The sequence below is a fragment of the Myotis lucifugus genome, unplaced genomic scaffold (genome assembly GCF_000147115.1).
Source record: "Myotis lucifugus unplaced genomic scaffold, Myoluc2.0 scaffold_1054, whole genome shotgun sequence".
In the NCBI taxonomy this organism is placed as follows: Eukaryota; Metazoa; Chordata; class Mammalia; order Chiroptera; family Vespertilionidae; genus Myotis; species Myotis lucifugus.
In genome coordinates, this window is record NW_005872102.1 from 46,420 (window position 1) to 68,520 (window position 22,101).

Below are 22,101 nucleotides of genomic sequence, written 5' to 3' on the forward strand. Positions count from 1 at the left end.
TCTGGAGTCTTCTATTCCAGGAGGACAGTTTCAAAGATGACAGTAGGTGGAGTCCCGGGCCTTGTAGACCCAGAGGGGACGCTGGGCTGAGTTGTCCCTCAGAGTCCCATCCCTCCCACAGACCCACCACGCTCTGCCTGCCCCTCTCCATATCCATCTCCCCTGACCACCCTGGTCAGGCTCAGAACAGAATTGTGGTGAGCAGGCTGCTCACAAGTCTGTCTCAGTCCTCAGCCCCGATGCCCAGGGTCTGGAGGGTGGGGCTGGGCAGTGTACTGGACCTTCAGGAGAGCTGCCAGTGGGAAGAAGAGTCTCACCCAGACTCCGTGTTGAACCTGCTGGATCCCACACCTGCTACAACCAGGACAGCCCTACAGGGGCCGGGGGTGGCATGGGGCTGTGCCCTGGGTGGGCAAGAGGGGCCTGCACAGAGGCTCCGATCTAAGCCAGTGTGCCATGGGAGGGCAGAGTGGAAGGAAAGACCACGACTCAGACTCTGCTGCCCACCTGCCTCTCCCCAGGGCCTTTGCTGCGATGGTGGGGACCTGGCTGGACCAGGTCCAGGGTTTGGGGCAGCCCCTCCCTTTCGCCTGTTTCGAGGCAGAGCAGGCCTTGGTGCGTGCCAACTCCCCAGCCTCACACCTGGTGGGCCACGCCCAAAATCTATGGTTGGAGCTGCAGCATCTTGAGCCCACCGAGGCAACTCCACAAAGTGAGGGGCACTGATCATCGGGGCAGATCATCTGGGGAGGGCAGGCTCACGGGCTGGAGTTCCCTTAAAGGCGGTGGCATCTTTCCTGTCTGCCCAAAGTCACAGGAAAGCCAGGTGTGTGAGTCAATCTGTCTCTTTCTCCTGCTCCAGGTCCACGCCCCGAGCTCCAGAGCTCTCCAGAGACGGAGGAAGGGCCTGCTCAGGGGCCAGAGCCTGGTCCTAGGAGAGGCCCTGCCCTGGCCTGGCCTGGCCCGAGGCAGTACCTCAAGCCATTATGGAGCCAGCTACTGGCTGTGCTGGAAGGCTTCTCTAGTGCTGTCAGAAGAGTTCTAGGCGATTATCTGAAATAATTAAGAGGAATACATCCCAACTCTATATTTTTAATAGTAAATAATGATAATTTTTAAAAGTACCTACCTATTTATGTAGACTATTTCCTATTAAGTTAAATACTCTTTTTGAATAAAAAAGTTGTTGATTAAAAACACATGTAGACCATGTCTACTCTTGTACCTATACGTAATACCATACACACACACACACACACACACACGTGTACAAATACGTGCTGACATGGAAGGATACTCACTGTATAATACAGTTTTAAAATAAGTTTTGAAACATTTAATTCTTTTCTGATAACTATGTATACACTGATAAAACGGGGAAATAAAATCTGGAAAAATATACACCAAAATGTTCACACTAGTGAACTGTCAGAAGTGAAACTACTAGAAGTGACAGTTTCCTCTCATTTTGCTTTATGTGTAGGTTCTGATTGACACAAGGATCATACCTCCAATGTATAGATAGGCAGTAGAGAGAGGAAGGGAGAGGCAGAGAAACATAGAGGAGAGGCGCATCAGCCGCCTCCTGCCCAACCCCGACATGGAATTGACCGCAAAACCCTGCCATGTGCCCTCCCTGGGAACTGATCCAGAAACCTTTCAGTGCAAGGGGAGATGCCCATCTACTGAGCCACATCAGCCGGGGTTAGACTCAATATATATGTTAGAAATACACTTTGATTGATTTCAGGGAGGGAGAAGGGGCGAGACAGAGACGTAAATGATGAGATTGAAGTATTGATCGGTTGCCTCCTTCACGACCCCTATTGGTGATCCAGTCTGCAACCCGGGCCTGTGCCCTGACCCGGAATCACACCAACTGTGCACTCCTGCCCGGTTGGACCACTGGGCGACACTGGCCAGACTCAATCAAACCTTTCTAAACTTTCCCAAGTGCCAATTTGCATCTTGAAATGTTCTCATGAAAGGAAAATTCACTTAATGGGGGGCATCCTAGTTCCCTCGCTGTTTAGCTGGATTTGCTATTTGGCCAGAAACAGCCACTAGACCAGCTCTTTACCATATTTAAAATCACTAGTGAGTGAAAGAGCATTGCTTTGGTTGCAACAGGAGTAACTCAAAACAACTCCCTCCACTAAACACTTCCTTAATCATTTCCCTTCCTCCATGAGCCCAGAATTTAACTCACCAGTCCAACTCAGCTTAGGAAGAGGCAATGGTTCCACTGGAACAGGACGGTCCAGAAACAAGGTACACAGCCCTGGTTCTACCGGAAGGGCCATAGTTCACTGACACCACCACTGCAACAATCTATAATTAAAATGAAAAGCATCATGTCAGAAAATTCTAAGCAGAAAAGGACAAAGGAATGCCACTGGTGAGTATTTCCAAAGGAGGCACGCTGTGCAAGAGGGATCCATTCAGTGCGGTGGCCCAACCATCCAAAGCTCATCGTTCTCATGTGAACACTCTTGCTCTGAGGGGAGACACATTTCCTTTCTTTCATTTCATATTTGCTTTCAAGGCAAACCAGCTGGTCAATACACCAAGACAACACTCCTCAGCTATCCAACAAGAGACACCTAAACATCTCAGTGAATTTTAAGTTTTACTAAATTTGAATGAATAAAAGTTTCATTTTAAAGTGACATGGGGCTGCCGGGCTTGTGTGGCTCAGTGCTTGAGCGTCGACCCCAGAACCAAGGGATCCCCGTTTCATTCCCAGTCAGGGCCAGTACTGGGGTTGCACACTAGGGGCTATGTGACCAAAGATGCTCTCTCATCATTGATGTTTCTCTCTCCCCTTCGCCAGCCTCCTCACTCCACCCCTTAGTCCCTAACGCCCCCGCTGTCTTTGTTCCCTTTCCCTTCCTCTCTCTGAGATCAATAAAAACATATACGTCTAACAAGTTATATGTGGATAATATAGACCCTATGAGACAGGGAACTTCAAGACACTAGGAAACCGTTGTGAAACAGTCATCCCTGAATGTCTGGACACCTTTCCTCCACAAGTCCACACAGAAGAAATGTACGGGGCCATTAGTGATCCCAGTAGAAACAGGAAGCTCACCAGAAATGGGAAGCTCACCATCCCACATGTCCCCACTGCTCTTCCCCCTCACCACCTCCTCCTGGGCTGAGGCACCTCCTTCAGGAGCAGTTTGACACAAAACTGCCCCATGTCCCTTGCAATTCGGCCTGTTCTGCCCAAGGTTCAAGCAAGAGTCTCATAGTTGATTTCTGAGACACTATTTTCCTCTCTGATATAAAGCACAAGAGCGAAGAGAGGACTTTTCTTCCTCTCGTTGATGCTGGGAGCTTACCCTGACATCATTGAGCAGCTGAATTCAATACTGGATCCACCTCCCTGTGCACTTGTTATATTGTGAGAAAGACAAATCCCTACTGTTAGCTTCATCACTAGTCTGCTGCCTATAATTCTCAGCTTGCACACTGAATGAGATCCTTAACACTCCTGAGGGTGGACAAGGTTGTAGCATTGCATGGTATTGCAAAAAACAACAACAACAACAACAACAACAAAAACGCAAACAAAAACAAAAAACTATGGGAGCAGAGAGCAGGACAGGGGAAAGATGGGAGGTGCCTGAAAGAACACCAGACTTCCACCGACTCTAGAGGTAGACTTGGGACACAGGGCATGGCACAGCTCTAAGCTGGGCTGGGAGGGTGTGATGCCAATCAGGATCTCAAAGTGTGACCACAGAGAAGGGGTGAGGGAGAGACACGACTGCCAAAGAAGCTAAGGTCAGATCATAGAGGGCCTGGACGGACACGCTAAGGATTAGGGACTCATTTCTAAAGGCCATAGGAGACCACTGTTAGTTTTCATAAGAGACATGATCATATTTACATTTTCAAAAGATCCTTCGGGCTGCCGGCAGAGAATGCTTAGGGACCCGGCGATACTAGAGGTTGACAGCTCACAGAGAACACATGGTATCAGGAGGCCCTGAAGTCAATGTGGCTTAGTACTCTGGGTGCTAAGCTGGATGGCTTCACACTAGAATCATTGTATGAGGAATGTCAAGGTTGAAATCTATCCCACTCATGCGACTTGACAGGTTGTGTCTAGAAGTTATAATAAAGTAGCACAATATGCCGTATCTTTTCTCAGACCAAGACACTCTCAGAGTAAAGTGGAGAACTTACCTAAACCAAGATTTACTAAAGTGTTAAGGAAAAGGGTGGGGACTCAGCTTCAAGACAGAACAGCAGGTGAGTGGCACAGACTGAGACGCACACACAGAGAGAAAGCAAGAGAGATGCTGAGAGGAAGGAAGGGACCTCAAGAACGAGAGCACAAGACAAGTGACAGGACCTGACACCCCATCAGCTGGGCTGTCCTATTTGTTGTTCAGAAGCCAGTTACTGAGCACTCAGCGGATACACAAGGATGTTCCCACCAGGAGGCTGGACTCCCTCGAAGCCACTGTCAAGGCCCCTAACGCTTGCACCCACATGAGGCACTTGTCCGAGGCTAAGTTTAACAAGAGACCACGGTGAGGTTTTAGGCCTGTGAGTGACCATATCTGAATTTCCTGACATTTCAAACCCTTAAAGGTACAGACTTGAAAATGAGGCCCACATGAGCAGTGACTTCCCTGAGATCACAGGCTGGGCCCAGGGCGCTTTTGTCTAGTGTTCCATGCTGTGTCCCACTCATTCTTGTCATCTTCCACCTCTATGTTTGCATACCAGATTCATGGGACACCAGCCCACAGCTGTTAGGGGCCTTGTCCCATCTGCACCTGATGACGTCCTATGGAAATGGTGTCTAGCATCATCCTCAATGGGCAACTTGGGAGCCTGGGGGAGGCCCTGTGAGGCACAGAGGCTTCCCCCAGTGCACACAACACCTAAGAAAAAGGAGGTGTGAACTGGGCTTTCTCCCCCAAACTGGGGGCCTCATTCTTCCCAGGGAGCTTGGGGGAAGGGCTGTGTTGGATGCTTGTATACAGGTATGGAGATAACATGGGCCCGGAAGGTGAGAGGTCAGGAGCCCAGAGGGGCCTCTGGGTGGCTCTGATTGGAGGAAGGGGCACAGGTCATGGAACCTTGAAGGGGTGACCTCACTTCCCTGGGGACAGATCCCCAACAGAAATGGGCACCCTGGTAACCAGGTACCCACATTCTAGAGACAACTGCCTTTCCAGGTCACTTGAGTGGAGAAAGTCAGACCACCAGGATGTCTTTCTGTTGCTTCCCGTTCTTCCTGCGCTCTGGGCAGAAGAAAGCCCAGAGTGAGAGATGTTTCTCTTGCTGCAGAAACAGGCGCAAGCGCCACCACCGATACCCCTCGCCCTCTGGCACGAGGCATACACAGGTAACCGAGGGCAGGCCCTTTCAGGTCACACTTGGGCGCCAACTGGGGGTCACACCTGGGGAGCCCCACACCTCTTACCCCTCATCCCGTTGGTGTGTGTGTGTGTGTGTGTGTGTGTGTGTGTGTGTGTCCCCGGAATGGTGAGGGGATGAGGGGAAAGCGGGGGATGAGGGATGCTCATCCGGGCTCAGGAGCAGGTTGGTAAGTGTCAGAAGCCTGGAGGGTGTAGGAGGGTGTGTCATGTTCACTGCCCAGGTCATGGCTCACAGGAAGGGAAGGTTAGTGGGAGGTCAGAGCTCAGCTACACACTTGTTAATCGCAGGGGTGCTCAAGGGGTCATCAACTTCACTCCCTGCCTGGAGGTCTTTGCAGATGGCCCTCTCTGCCTGATCTGGGGAGCAGAGTGGGTGGTGGGCATCTTCCCCATTGGTAATGCCCGGTCCCCTGATGCCTCCTGGCCCGGTAACCGGCTCTGTCTTTGCAGAGCTCCAACAAGGGCAGGGTAGAGGAGCTGGCGGACAGGTTCACTTATGCCCTCAACCGGTACAAAGGACAAGTGCGTCAGGACAGGGAAACCGTCCAGTGCCAAACTGAGGTGAGAGCTGGCCCACACCCAGGACCCTGAGGTGACTGGGGTGGGACCAGAAGTCAGACTCAAATCTGGGGCCTCAAATTTCTCACAGGCCCACTCCCAAAGTGATCTGTACCTTCAATCCTCCCGACCAGGTCCGTGGTAGGGGAGAAAAGCAGTCTTTCTTCCTGTGCTTGTTGGGATCAGAGGGAAAGCATTTGCTGCTGTCTTTGCCTCATGCTCCTTTCAATTGATGAACTCCCTGCCCCAAGTATCCTGTGGACCAGCCCCAGCCCGACTGTCCTTGTAGACCTTCTCCAAGTCTTACACATCATCCCACTTGATAATGCTGTGTACTTAAAAAAAAGAGAGAGAGTGGGGGGTAAGCAGGGGGGGGGGCGGTTAGGGGCGTAGGAAGGGATTAAGGTCTTGAATACTTTTCTCTGCAACCTATCACCTCACAGAGGATGACAAACCATTGCAGCGCGGCCAGGTAGGAGCTGTGGCCTTACCCAACTCCATATCATCCCAACGAAGGACAGAGTTTTCATCAGTGACTCAGGCTTTCACTGTGGCTACACCTTGACACAAATCAATTCTTGCTAGCTCAGCAGGGCTGCCAGGAACATCCTCCCCGTGTCCTCATAGACTAGGTCTGCCATGACACAGGACCACAGGTTGGGTGGAAGGTTCCTGATGCTTCCTGGCTCAGTACCCACTCTGTCTTTGCAGAGCTCCAAGGAGGACATCATTGAGGTGCTGGCCCATGGACCCGACTACACCACCTACGGGGTCAGGGTGCAGGTGCACCAGGCTGACGACACAGACCAGTGCCTGTCTGAGGTGAGAGCTGGCCTTGAGGGTCTCTACACCCACAACCCCAACACAACCTGGCAGTGCCCAGAACCCACACTCACATCTGGGGACTCCCCGGGCACCCTCCCAGGACTCTCTCTAGTGTCCCACAGCCCCAAGAGAAAGAAATGCTGACCCCCACGACTCCCTCCAGCTACATGGGACGGTAGAGAGACGCTCCTCACATATTTGTAGAAATATCAGAGAGAGAAATGTTGTTTGACTTCACAGTGGACCATGAGCACTTGGGCATTTCGCTGTTTGTGTTGCTAAAAACTACACTTGCCACGTATCCTCTGGAGCACTCAGCTCCACTGTCCTTGCAGACATGGTCCAATCGGGGAGGTCGTTTGACCAGTGATGCACCCTTTCAGTGTTGTTGGACATGGGCCTAATGCAGTTCATCTGCCATGTCAGCAGTGCTGCCCGGAACACTGATGTGTGTCGGAATGGACTGTGTCAGCTTGCTTGCATGGGCTGCCATAACCTAGGACCACACTGGGTGGTGTTAACAGCAGACATTCATTTTCTCACAATTCCTGATGCTAGAAGTGAGAGATGGTCCTGAGGGGGTCGCTCCTCAGCTTGTAGATGGCTGTCTTCTCTCTGTGTGTCACATGGACTCCCCTCTGCACTGCCACGTGTCCTCCCCTCCTCTTCTAAGGACACGGGTCAGATTAGATGAAGACCCACATCACTGAATTCAAGTCACCTGAGTGACTTGCTTGAAGACTAAAACTCAAATGCAGACATATCATAAAGTTCTAGGGCTTGCAAAGTCATGGGATTAGGGGCACACAATTCAGACCACAGTACATGTAATGTCCCCAGCTAGAGATGGACGCCCACTGCTGGTGGAAGGACGAGCACATGTAAAATTTTAAGGGCTGCAGGCAGATTCCAAACCCAAAGGGATGTGGCAGGGACCTTGCCAACAGCAGTTTCTGATGATGGCTGCTGCCTTGCTCCCAGCCTGGCCCGGAAATCTCACTCATTGAATTGACCTGGCCGACGTCAAGTTGTCCAATTCAAACACAGTGTTCCTTCCCTGGCCATGGCCTCATGGGGACACTGAGGCACCTGTCACTTTTCACCCACCACATGGATTAGCTCCTCCCCGAGTCCTCTGGTCTGATTCCTGCCCCGTGATCGCCTTTCTCCCATCTGCAGTGTCCAGGCATTTGCCACCTTGCAGAATCTGCGATCTCCATAATGAGGGTCTTCAAATGCCCTTTAATGTAAAAGGATAAAACATAACTTTCTCTTTTGAAGTCAAAGGCTTTCATAGGCCATGTCTACCCTGTACACTGTTCCCACGCTGGGGAGGGGAAATGTTCCCACACCCTTTCCACCCATGTCAGCATCAGGTAAGTCTCGGGTACCTGAGAGGGAATGTCATGCAGGACAGTACCCAGTTCTGACCTGCATGCCCTTGAGCAGACATCTGATATTTCCTAAGCAAGCCTCTGTGTTCTCATCTGTATAACGAGGACGTTTCTTGAGGACTCACAGGGCCCGGGCTCTGCATTTGGACTATTACTACTAGGAGGTTTGTTGATCCTCAGCTGTTGGGAAGGGGGGAAGAAAAAAACATGCCGAGAAGGTGGCAATTGTATGAACATGCACGGAAATTCAGTGGCACTTTGAAGACCTAGAACCTCGTCCGGCCGGGGCACTCCTGTCCCGCCTCTTGCACACGTGCCAGTGGGGCTGGGACCTCCCGAGTGAGCTCCAAACCTCCATCCTTGTGGGATTCACGGTCATGCCGCTGACATGGATGTCCTTCCTTCTCCCACCCAGTGTGCAGCTGAGCGAACTGGTAACCTGCATGAGTCCTGCAGGATGCAGGCCCTCCAGGAAGGCACCTCGGAGAAGGTGGCCATGGCCATGGGACCAGCTTTCCCGGGGGGAATCGTCCCCCACGTCTCCACGCTGGCCTTCTCCAGAGCCCAACACTTCCTGGACGAGCTTCTAACTAGGTGAGCACACACTCGTGACTCTGCCCACTGCTAGCTGTGAGGCTTGAAACGTCACCACATCTTCCCGAGTCTCAGGATGCTCCTCTGAAAAGTGGGCTGCTGGGGGGTCAACCTCATAGCACTGCTGTGGGGTCAAGCCATGGCAGGTCTCACCTGCTCCCTGGCTCTGCAGACAGGGTGGCTGGACATGCGGCGGTTGTTGGTGGCAATTTTTTCACTCTGTCCCAAGGAAAGAACTCTGACACACCCATCAGCGGCCTGTGGCATCGGAGGGTGGAAAAGCACATGGAAAGCAACCTGTTAAGCAGTGTGAGATTTCACCTAGCCGGTCCTGGTCCTTGGTGTAGCCACACTGGGGATTTCTGGGGAGAGCAGGGGCCCAGGCCCACTCAGATGTATGGCATGCTTCTCGTTGGAGTTTCTTTACTCGACAATGCGCATGCACTTTTGGAGACACTTAGCCTGACTCAACGAATGAAGCAGACACAATCCCTGGGCCTCAGTTCTGGGCAATGGGTCCAGCAGTCACGCTGTCCACCATTCGCAGGTCGTGTCCACCATCCATCAGGGCTGATGCCATCAGAGTGTTTTTTCCATCTGGAGGCACACCTGCTTACAATGACCTGGGTGACACACCGCAAGCCCAAGTCATAAAGTGAGTGGTCTCCGGGTCCAGAAGTAGGGCCCCCAGAGTCAGCATAGTGGGTACTGTGTTGGTGGGGGGGGGGTCCCTGGCACAACCCTAATCTTATACATCATCTGATTCCCAAGAAAGGCCTGAGCTCTGGAGTCTTCTATTCCAGGAGGACAGGAGTCAAAGACGACAGTGGGTGGGGTCCCGGGCCTTGTAGTACCAGAGGGAATGCTGGGCTGAGTTGTCCCTCAGAGTCCCCTCCCCCCCACAGACCCACCCCGCTCTGCCTGCCCCTCTCCATATGCATCTCCCCTGACCACCCTGGTGAGGCTCAGAACAGAATTGTGGTGAGCAGGCTGCTCACAAGTCTGTCTCAGTCCTCAGCCCCGATGCCCAGGGTCTGGAGGGTGGGGCTGGGCAGTGTACTGGACCTTCAGGAGAGCTGCCAGTGGGAAGAAGAGTCTCACCCAGACTCCGTGTTGAACCTGCTGGATCCCACACCTGCTACAACCAGGACAGCCCCACAGGGGCCGGGGGTGGCATGGGGCTGTGCCCTGGGTGGGTAAGGGGGGCCTGCACAGAGGCTCCGATCTAAGCCAGTGTGCCATGGGAGGGCAGAGTGAAAGGAAAGACCACGACTCAGACTCTGCTGCCCACCTGCCTCTCCCCAGGGCCTTTGCTGTGATGGTGGAGACCTGGCTGGACCAGGTCCAGGGTTTGGGGCAGCCCCTCCCTTTCGCCTGTTTCGAGGCAGAGCAGGCCTTGGTGCCCGTCAGCTCCCCTGCCTCACACCTGGTGGGCCACGCCCAAAATCTATGGTTGGAGCTGCAGCATCTTGAGCCCACCGAGGCAACTCCACAAGGTGAGGGGCACTGGACATCGGGGCAGATCATCTGGGGAGGGCAGGCTCACGGGCTGGAGTTCCCTTAAAGGCGGTGGCATCTTTCCTGTCTGCCCAAAGTCACAGGAAAGCCAGGTGTGTGAGTCAATCTGTTTCTTTCTCCTGCTCCAGGTCTACGCCCCGAGCTCCAGAGCTCTCCAGAGACAGAGGAAGGGCCTGCTCAGGGGCCAGAGCCTGGTCCAAGGAGAGGCCCTGACCTGGCCTGGCCTGGCCCGAGGCAGTACCTCAAGCCATTATGGAGCCAGCTACTGGCTGTGCTGGAAGGCTTCTCTAGTGCTGTCAGAAGAGTTCTAGGCGATTATCTGAAATAATTAAGAGGAATACATTCCAACTGTACATTTTTAATAGTAAATAATGACAATTTTTAAAAGTACCTACCTATTTATGTAGACTATTTCCCATTAAGTTAAGTACTCTTTTTGAATAAAAAAGTTGTTGATTAAAAACACGTGTATACCATGTCTACTCTTGTACCTATACATAATCCCATACACACACACACACACACACACACACACATGTGTACACATATATGCTGGCATGGAAGGATGCTCACTGTATAATACAGTTTTAAAATAAGTTTTGAAACATTTAATTCTTTTCTGATAACTATGTATACACTGATAAAATGGGGAAATAAAATCTGGAAAAATATACACCAAAATGTTAACACTAGTGAACTGTCAGAAGTGAAACTACTAGAAGTGACAGTTTCCTCTCATTTTGCTTCATGTGTAGGTTCTGGTTGACACAAGGATCATACCTCCAATATATAGATAGACAGTAGAGAGAGGAAGGGAGAGGCAGAGATACATAGAGGAGAGGCACATCAGCCGCCTCCTGCCCACCCCCGACATGGAATTGACCGCAAAACCCTGCCATGTGCCCTCCCTGGGAACTGATCCGGAAACCTTTCAGTGCAAGGGGAGATGCCCATCTACTGAGCCACATCAGCCGGGGTTAGACTCAATATATATGTTAGAAATACACTTTGATTGATTTCAGGGAGGGAGAAGGGGCGAGACAGAGACGTAAATGATGAGATTGAAGCATTGATCGGTTGCCTCCTTCACGACCCCTATTGGTGATCCAGTCTGCAACCCGGGCCTGTGCCCTGACCCGGAATCACACCAACTGTGCACTCCTGCCCGGTTGGACCACTGGGCGACACTGGCCAGACTCAATCAAACCTTTCTAAACTTTCCCAAGTGCCAATTTGCATCTTGAAATGTTCTCATGAAAGCAAAATTCACTTAATGGGGGGCATCCTAGTTCCCTCGCTGTTTAGCTGGATTTGCTATTTGGCCAGAAACAGCCACTAGACTAGCTCTTCACCATATTTAAAATCACTAGGGAGCGAAAGAGCATTGCTTTGGTTGCAACAGGAGTAACTCAAAACAACTCCCTCCACTAAACACTTCCTTAATCATTTCCCTTCCTCCATGAGCCCAGAATTTAACTCACCAGTCCAACTCAGCTTAGGAAGAGGCAATGGTTCCAGTGGAACAGGACGGTCCGGAAACAAGGTACACAGCCCTGGTTCTACAGGAAGGGCCATAGTTCACTGACACCACCACTGCAACAATCTATAATTAAAATGAAAAGCATCATGTCAGAAAATTCTAAGCAGAAAAGGACAAAGGAATGCCACTGGTGAGTATTTCCAAAGGAGGCACGCTGTGCAAGAGGGATCCATTCAGTGCGGTGGCCCAACCATCCAAAGCTCATCGTTCGCATGTGAACACTCTTGCTCTGAGGGGAGACACATTTCCTTTCTTTCATTTCATATTTGCTTTCAAGGCAAACCAGCTGGTCAATACACCAAGCCAACACTCCTCAGCTATCCAACAAGAGACACCTAAACGTCTCAGTGAATTTTAAGTTTTACTAAATTTGAATGAATAAAAGTTTCATTTTAAAGTGACATGTGGCTGCCGGGCTGGTGTGGCTCAGTGCTTGAGCGTCGACCCCAGAACCAAGGGATCCCCGATTCATTCCCAGTCAGGGCCAGTACCGGGGTTGCACGCTAGGGGCTATGTGACCGAAGATGCTCTCTCATCATTGGTGTTTCTCTCTCCCCTTCGCCAGCCTCCTCACTCCACCCCTTAGTCCCTAACGCCCCCGCTGTCTTTGTTCCCTTTCCCTTCGTCTCTCTGAGATCAACTAAAACATATACGTCTAACAAGTTATATGTGGATAATATAGACCCTATGAGACAGGGAACTTCAAGACACTAGGAAACCGTTGTGAAACAGTCATCCCTGAATGTCTGGACACCTTTCCTCCACAAGTCCACACAGAAGAAATGTACGGGGCCATTAGTGATCCCAGTAGAAACAGGAAGCTCACCAGAAATGGGAAGCTCACCATCCCACATGTCCCCACTGCTCTTCCCCCTCACCACCTCCTCCTGGGCTGAGGCACCTCCTTCAGGAGCAGTTTGACACAAAACTGCCCCATGTCCCTTGCAATTCGGCCTGTTCTGCCCAAGGTTCAAGCAAGAGTCTCATAGTTGATTTCTGAGACACTATTTTCCTCTCTGATATAAAGCACAAGAGCGAAGAGAGGACTTTTCTTCCTCTCGTTGATGCTGGGAGCTTACCCTGACATCATTGAGCAGCTGAATTCAATACTGGATCCACCTACCTGTGCACTTGTTATTTTGTGAGAAAGACAAATCCCTACTGTTAGCTTCATCACTATTCTGCTGCCTATAATTCTCAGCTTGCACACTGAATGAGATCCTTAACACTCCTGAGGGTGGACAAGGTTGTAGCATTGCATGGTATTGCAAAAAACAACAACAACAACAACAACAAAAACGCAAACAAAAACAAAAAACTATGGGAGCAGAGAGCAAAGATGGGAGGTGCCTGAAAGAACACCAGACTTCCACCGACTCCAGAGGGAGACGTTGGGACACAGGGCATGGCACAGCTCTAAGCTGGGCTGGGAGGGTGTGATGCCAATCAGGATCTCAAAGTGTGACCACAGAGAAGGGGTGAGGGAGAGACACGACTGCCAAAGAAGCTAAGGTCAGATCATAGAGGGCCTGGACGGACACACTAAGGATTAGGGACTCATTTCTAAAGGCCATAGGAGACCACTGTTAGTTTTCATAAGAGACATGATCATATTTACATTTTCAAAAGATCCTTCGGGCTGCCGGCAGAGAATGCTTAGGGACCCGGCGATACTAGAGGTTGACAGCTCACAGAGAACACCTGGTATCAGGAGGCCCTGAAGTCAATGTGGCTTAGTACTCTGGGTGCTAAGCTGGATGGCTTCACACTAGAATCATTGTATGAGGAATGTCAAGGTTGAAATCTATCCCACTCATGCGACTTGACAGGTTGTGTCTAGAAGTTATAATAAAGTAGCACAATATGCCGTATCTTTTCTCAGACCAAGACACTCTCAGAGTAAAGTGGAGAACTTACCTAAACCAAGATTTACTAAAGTGCTAAGGAAACGGGTGGGGACTCAGCTTCAAGACAGAACAACAGGTCAGTGGCACAGACAGAGACGCACACACAGAGAGAAAGCCAGAGAGAGGCTGAGAGGAAGGAAGGGACCTCAAGAACGAGAGCACAAGACAAGTGACAGGACCTGACACCCCATCAGCTGGGCTGTCCTATTTGTTGTTCAGAAGCCAGTTACTGAGCACTCAGCGGATACACAAGGATGTTCCCACCAGGAGGCTGGACTCCCTCGAAGCCACTGTGAAGGCCCCTAACGCTTGGACCCACATGAGGCACTTGTCCGAGGCTAAGTTTAACAAGAGACTACGGTGAGGTTTTAGGCCAGTGAGTGACCATATCTGAATTTCCTGACATTTCAAACCCTTAAAGGTACAGACTTGAAAATGAGGCCCACATGAGCAGTGACTTCCCTGAGATCACAGGCTGGGCCCAGGGCGCTTTTGTCTAGTGTTCCATGCTGTGTCCCACTCATTCTTGTCATCTTCCACCTCTATGTTTGAATACCAGATTCATGGGACACCAGCCCACAGCTGTTAGGGGCCTTGTCCCATCTGCACCTGATGACGTCCTATGGAAATGGTGTCTAGCATCATCCTCAATGGGCAGCTTGGGAGCCTGGGGGAGGCCCTGTGAGGCACAGAGGCTTCCCCCAGTGCACAGAACACCTAAGAAAAAGGAGGTGTGAACTGGGCATTCTCCCCCAAACTGGGGGCCTCATTCTTCCCAGGGAGCTTGGGGGAAGGGCTGTGTTGGATGCTTGTATACAGGTATGGAGATAACATGGGCCCGGAAGGTGAGAGGTCAGGAGCCCAGAGGGGCCTCTGGGTGGCTCTGATTGGAGGAAGGGGCACAGGTCATGGAACCTTGAAGGGGTGACCTCACTTCCCTGGGGACAGATCCCCAACAGAAATGGGAACCGTGGTAACCAGGTACCCACATTCTAGAGACAACTGCCTTTCCAGGTCACTTGAGTGGAGAAAGTCAGACCACCAGGATGTCTTTCTGTTCTTCCTGCGCTCTGGGCAGAAGAAAGCCCAGAGTGAGAGATGTTTGAGATGTTTCTCTTGCTGCAGAAACAGGCGCAAGCGCCACCACCGATACCCCTCGCCCTCTGGCACGAGGCATACACAGGTAACCGAGGGCAGGCCCTTTCAGGTCACACTTGTCACACCTGGGGAGCCCCACACCTCTTACCCCTCATCCCGTTGGTGTCCCGTTGGTGTGTGTGTGTGTGTGTGTGTGTGTGTGTGTGTGTGTCCCCGGAATGGTGAGGGGATGAGGATGAGGGATGCTAATCCGGGCTCAGGAGCAGGTTGGTAAGTGTCCGAAGCCTGGAGGGTGTCCGAAGCCTGGAGGGTGTAGGAGGGTGTGTCATGTTCACTGCCCAGGTAAGCTTAGTGCGGGGGTCAGAGCTCAGCTACACACTTGTTAATCGCAGGGGTGCTCAAGAGGTCATCAACTTCACTCCCTGCCTGGAGGTCTTTGCAGATGGCCCTCTCTGCCTGATCTGGGGAGCAGAGTGGGTGGTGGGCACCTTTCCCATTGGTAATGCCCGGGCCCCTGATGCCTCCTGGCCCGGTAGCGGGCTGTGTCTTTGCAGAGCTCCAACAAGGGCAGGGTAGAGGAGCTGGCGGACAGGTTCACTTATGCCCTCAACCGGTACAAAGGACAAGTGCGTCAGGACAGGGAAACCGTCCAGTGCCAAACTGAGGTGAGAGCTGGCCCACACCCAGGACCCTGAGGTGACTGGGGTGGGACCAGAAGTCAGACTCAAATCTGGGGCCTCAAATTTCTCACAGGCCCACTCCCAAAGTGATCTGTACCTTCAATCCTCCCGACCAGGTCCGTGGTAGGGGAGAAAAGCAGTCTTTCTTCCTGTGCTTGTTGGGATCAGAGGGAAACATTTGCTGCTGTCTTTGCCTCATGCTCCTTTCAATTGATGAACTCCCTGCCCCAAGTATCCTGTGGACCAGCCCCAGCCCGACTGTACTTGTAGACCTTCTCCAAGTCTTACACATCATCCCACTTGATAATGCTGTGTACTTAAAAAAAAGAGAGAGAGTGGGGGGTAAGCAGGGGGGGCAGTTAGGGGCGTAGGAAGGGATTAAGGTCTTGAATACTTTTCTCTGCAACCTATCACCTCACAGAGGATGACAAACCATTGCAGAGCGGCCAGGTCAGGAGCTGTGGCCTTACCCAACTCCATATCATCCCAACGAAGGACAGAGTTTTCATCAGTGATTCAGGCTTTCACTGTGGCTACACCTTGACACAAATCAATTCTTGCTAGCTCAGCAGGGCTGCCAGGAACATCCTCCCCGTGTCCTCATAGACTAGGTCTGCCATGACACAGGACCACAGATTGGGTGGAAGGTTCCTGATGCTTCCTGGCTCAGTACCCACTCTGTCTTTGCAGAGCTCCAAGGAGGACATCATTGAGGTGCTGGCCCATGGACCCGACTACACCACCTACGGGGTCAGGGTGCAGGTGCACCAGGCTGACGACACAGACCAGTGCCTGTCTGAGGTGAGAGCTGGCCTTGAGGGTCTCTACACCCACAACCCCAACACAACCTGGCAGTGCCCAGAACCCACACTCACATCTGGGGACTCCCCGGGCACCCTCCCAGGACTCTCTCTAGTGTCCCACAGCCCCAAGAGAAAGAAATGCTGACCCCCACGACTCCCTCCAGCTACGTGGGACGGTAGAGAGATGCTCCTCACATATTTGTAGAAATATCAGAGAGAGAAATGTTGTTTGACTTCACAGTGGACCATGAGCACTTGGGCATTTCGCTGTTTGTGTTGCTAAAAACTACACTTGCCACATATCCTCTGGAGCACTCAGCTCCACTGTCCTTGCAGACATGGTCCAATCGGGGAGGTCGTTTGACCAGCGATGCACCCTTTCAGTGCTGTTGGACATGGGCCTAATGCAGTTCAGCTGCCATGTCAGCAGTGCTGCCCGGAACACTGATGTGTGTCGGAATGGACTGTTAGGTTGCTTGCTTGGGCTGCCATAACCTAGGACCACACTGGGTGGTGTTCACAGCAGACATTCATTTTCTCACAATTCCGGAGGCTAGAAGTGAGAGATGGTGCTGTCAGCGGGGCTGGTATCTCCTGAGGGGGTCGCTCCTCAGCTTGTAGATGGCTGTCTTCTCTCTGTGTGTCACATGGACTCCCCTCTGCACTGCCACGTGTCCTCCCCTCCTCTTCTAAGGACACTGGTCAGATTAGATGAAGACCCACATCACTGAATTCACGTCACCTGAATGACTTGCTTGAAGACTAAAACTCAAATGCAGACACATCATAAAGTTCTAGGGCTTGCAAAGTCATGGGATTAGGGGTACACAATTCAGACCACAGTACATGTGATGTCCCCAGCTAGAGATGGACGCCCACTGCTGGTGGAAGGACGAGCACATGTAAAATTTTAAGGGCTGCAGGCAGATTCCAAACCCAAAGGGCTGTGGCAGGGACCTTGCCAACAGCAGTTTCTGATGATGGCTGCTGCCTTGCTCCCAGCCTGGCCCGGGAAATCTCACTCATTGAAATTTTCACGTGGCCGACGTCAAGTTGTCCAACTCAAACACAGTGTTCCTTCCCTGGCCTTGGCCTCATGGGGACCCTGAGGCACCTGTCACTTTTCCCCCACCACATGGATTAGCTCCTCCTCCCCGAGTCCTCTGGTCTGATTCCTGCCCCGTGATCGCCTTTCTCCCATCTACAGTCTCCAGGCATTTGCCACCTTGCGGAACCTGTGATCTCCATAATGAGGGTCTGAAAATGCCCTTGAATGTAAAAGGATAAAACATAACTTTCTCTTTTGAAGTCAAAGGCTTTCATAGGCCATGTCTACCCTGTACACTGTTCCCACGCTGGGGAGGGGAAATGTTCCCACACCCTTTCCACCCATGTCAGCATCAGGTAAGTCTCGGGTACCTGAGAGGGAATGTCATGCAGGACAGTACCCAGTTCTGACCTGCATGCCCTTGAGCAGACATCTGATATTTCCTAAGCAAGCCTCTGTGTTCTCATCTGTATAACGAGGACGTTTCTTGAGGACTCACAGGGCCCGGGCTCTGCATTTGGACTATTACTACTAGGAGGTTTGTTGATCCTCAGCTGTTGGGAAGGGGGGAAGAAAAAAACATGCCGAGAAGGTGGCAATTGTATGAACATGCACGGAAATTCAGTGGCACTTTGAAGACCTAGAACCTCGTCCAGCCGGGGCACTCCTGTCCCGCCTCTTGCACACGTGCCAGTGGGGCTGGGACCTCCCGAGTGAGCTCCAAACCTCCATCCTTGTGGGATTCACGGTCATGCCGCTGACATGGATGTCCTTCCTTCTCCCACCCAGTGTGCAGCTGAGCGAACTGGTAACCTGCATGAGTCCTGCAGGATGCAGGCCCTCCAGGAAGGCACCTCGGAGAAGGTGGCCATGGCCATGGGACCAGCTTTCCCGGGGGGAATCGTCCCCCACGTCTCCACGCTGGCCTTCTCCAGAGCCCAACGCTTCCTGGACGAGCTTCTAACTAGGTGAGCACACACTCGTGACTCTGCCCACTGCTAGCTGTGAGGCTTGAAACGTCACCACATCTTCCCGAGTCTCAGGATGCTCCTCTGAAAAGTGGGCTGCTGGGGGGTCAACCTCATAGCACTGCTGTGGGGTCAAGCCATGGCAGGTCTCACCTGCTCCCTGGCTCTGCAGACAGGGTAGCTGGACGTGCGGCGGTTGTTGGTGGCAATTCTTTCACTCTGTCCCACGGAAAGAACTCTGACACACCCATCAGCGGCCTGTGGCATCGGAGGGTGGAAAAGCACATGGAAAGCAACCTGTTAAGCAGTGTGAGATGTCACCTAGCCGGTCCTGGTCCTTGGTGTAGCCACACTGGGGATTTCTGGGGAGAGCAGGGGCCCAGGCCCACTCAGATGTATGGCATGCTTCTCATTGGAGTTTCTTTACTCGACAATGCGCATGCACATTTGGAGACACTTAGCCTGACTCAACGAATGAAGCAGACACAATCCCTGGGCCTCAGTTCTGGGCAATGGGTCCAGCAGTCACGCTGTCCACCATTCGCAGGTCGTGTCCACCATCCATCAGGGCTGATGCCATCAGAGTGTTTTTTCCATCTGGAGGCACACCTGCTTACAATGACCGGGGTGACACACCGCAAGCCCAAGTCATAAAGTGAGTGGTCTCCGGGTCCAGAAGTAGGGCCCCCAGAGTCAGCATAGTGGGTACTGTGTTGGTGGGGGGGGTGCCTGGCAGAACCCTAATCTCATACATCATCTAATTCCCAAGAAAGGCCTGAGCTCTGGAGTCTTCTATTCCAGGAGGACAGGAGTCAAAGACGACAGTGGGTGGGGTCCCGGGCCTTGTAGTACCAGAGGGAATGCTGGGCTGAGTTGTCCCTCAGAGTCCCCTCCCCCCCACAGACCCACCCCGCTCTGCCTGCCCCTCTCCATATGCATCTCCCCTGACCACCCTGGTGAGGCTCAGAACAGAATTGTGGTGAGCAGGCTGCTCACAAGTCTGTCTCAGTCCTCAGCCCAGATGCCCAGGGTCTGGAGGGTGGGGCTGGGCAGTGTACTGGACCTTCAGGAGAGCTGCCAGTGGGAAGAAGAGTCTCACCCAGACTCCGTGTTGAACCTGCTGGATCCCACACCTGCTACAACCAGGACAGCCCCACAGGGGCCGGGGGTGGCATGGGGCTGTGCCCTGGGTGGGCAAGGGGGGCTTGCACAGAGGCTCCGATCTAAGCCAGTGTGCCATGGGAGGGCAGAGTGAAAGGAAAGACCAGGACTCAGACTCTGCTGCCCACCTGCCTCTCCCCAGGGCCTTTGCTGCGATGGTGGGGACCTGGCTGGACCAGGTCCAGGGTTTGGGGCAGCCCCTCCCTTTCGCCTGTTTCGAGGCAGAGCACGCCTTGGTGCCCGTCAACTCCCCTGCCTCACACCTGGTGTGCCACGCCCAAAATCTATGGTTGGAGCTGCAGCATCTTGAGCCCACCGAGGCAACTCCACAAGGTGAGGGGCACTGGACATCGGGGCAGATCATCTGGGGAGGGCAGGCTCACGGGCTGGAGTTCCCTTAAAGGCGGTGGCATCTTTCCTGTCTGCGCAAAGTCACAGGAAAGCCAGGTGTGTGAGTCAATCTGTCTCTTTCTCCTGCTCCAGGTCCACGCCCCGAGCTCCAGAGCTCTCCAGAGACGGAGGAAGGGCCTGCTCAGGGGCCAGAGCCTGGTCCAAGGAGAAGCCCTGCCCTGGCCTGGCCTGGCCCGAGGCAGTACCTCAAGCCATTATGGAGCCAGCTACTGGCTGTGCTGGAAGGCTTCTCTAGTGCTGTCAGAAGAGTTCTAGGCGATTATCTTAAATAATTAAGAGGAATACATTCCAACTGTACATTTTTAATAGTAAATAATGATAATTTTTAAAAGTACCTACCTATTTATGTAGACTATTTCCCATTAAGTACTCTTTTGTTAATAAAAAAGTTGTTAACACGTGTATACCATGTCTACTCTTGTACCTATACATAATCCTAATCCCATACACACACACACACACACACACACACACATGTGTACACATATATGCTGACATGGAAGGATGCTCACTGTATAATACAGTTTTAAAATCAGTTTTGAAACATCTGATAACTATGTATACACTGATAAAATGGGGAAATAAAATCTGGAAAAATATACACCAAAATGTTAACACTAGTGAACTGTCAGAAGTGAAACTACTAGAAGTGACAGTTTCCTCTCATGTTGCTTCATGTGTAGGTTCTGGTTGACACAAGGATCATACCTCCAATATATAGATAGACAGTAGAGAGAGGAAGGGAGAGGCAGAGATACATAGAGGATAGGCACATCAGCCGCCTCCTGCCCACCCCCGACATGGAATTGACCGCAAAACCCTGCCATGTGCCCTCCCTGGGAACTGATCCGGAAACCTTTCAGTGCAAGGGGAGATGCCCATCTACTGAGCCACATCAGCCGGGGTTAGACTCAATATATATGTTAGAAATACACTTTGATTGATTTCAGGGAGGGAGAAGGGGCGAGACAGAGACGTAAATGATGAGATTGAAGCATTGATCGGTTGCCTCCTTCACGACCCCTATTGGTGATCCAGTCTGCAACCCGGGCCTGTGCCCTGACCCGGAATCACACCAACTGTGCACTCCTGCCCGGTTGGACCACTGGGCGACACTGGCCAGACTCAATCAAACCTTTCTAAACTTTCCCAAGTGCCAATTTGCATCTTGAAATGTTCTCATGAAAGCAAAATTCACTTAATGGGGGGCATCCTAGTTCCCTCGCTGTTTAGCTAGATTTGCTATTTGGCCAGAAACAACCACTAGACTAGCTCTTCACCATATTTAAAATCACTAGGGAGCGAAAGAGCATTGCTTTGGTTGCAACAGGAGTAACTCAAAACAACTCCCTCCACTAAACACTTCCTTAATCATTTCCCTTCCTCCATGAGCCCAGAATTTAACTCACCAGTCCAACTCAGCTTAGGAAGAGGCAATGGTTCCACTGGAACAGGACGGTCCGGAAACAAGGTACACAGCCCTGGTTCTACCGGAAGGCCATAGTTCACTGACACCACCACTGCACAATCTATAATTAAAATGAAAAGCATCATGTCAGAAAATTCTAAGCAGAAAAGGACAAAGGAATGCTACTGGTGAGTATTTCCAAAGGAGGCACGCTGTGCAAGAGGGATCCATTCAGTGCGGTGGCCCAACCATCCAAAGCTCATCGTTCTCATGTGAACACTCTTGCTCTGAGGGGAGACACATTTCCTTTCTTTCATTTCATATTTGCTTTCAAGGCAAACCAGCTGGTCAATACACCAAGCCAACACTCCTCAGCTATCCAACAAGAGACACCTAAACGTCTCAGTGAATTTTAAGTTTTACTAAATTTGAATGAATAAAAGTTTCATTTTAAAGTGACATGTGGCTGCCGGGCTGGTGTGGCTCAGTGCTTGAGCGTCGACCCCAGAACCAAGGGATCCCCGTTTCATTCCCAGTCAGGGCCAGTACCGGGGTTGCAGGCTAGGGGCTATGTGACCAAAGATGCTCTCTCATCATTGATGTTTCTCTCTCCCCTTCGCCAGCCTCCTCACTCCACCCCTTAGTCCCTAACGCCCCCGCTGTCTTTGTTCCCTTTCCCTTCGTCTCTCTGAGATCAACTAAAACATATACGTCTAACAAGTTATATGTGGATAATATAGACCCTATGAGACAGGGAACTTCAAGACACTAGGAAACCGTTGT

The 22,101-nt window shown here is 51.7% G+C and overlaps 1 long non-coding RNA gene across 1 annotated transcript; it reads right to left on the bottom strand.

Annotated features, from left to right (window-relative positions):
* Positions 1 to 2,266: 2,266 nt before the first annotated feature.
* Positions 2,267 to 21,401, bottom strand: LOC106695297. The gene is made up of 3 exons (XR_002827326.1): positions 21,320 to 21,401; positions 11,776 to 11,897; positions 2,267 to 2,331 (listed from the first exon to the last, which is right to left on the bottom strand). It is a non-coding gene; the product is annotated as an uncharacterized LOC106695297 (long non-coding RNA).
* Between the last annotated feature and the right edge of the window lie 700 nt (positions 21,402 to 22,101).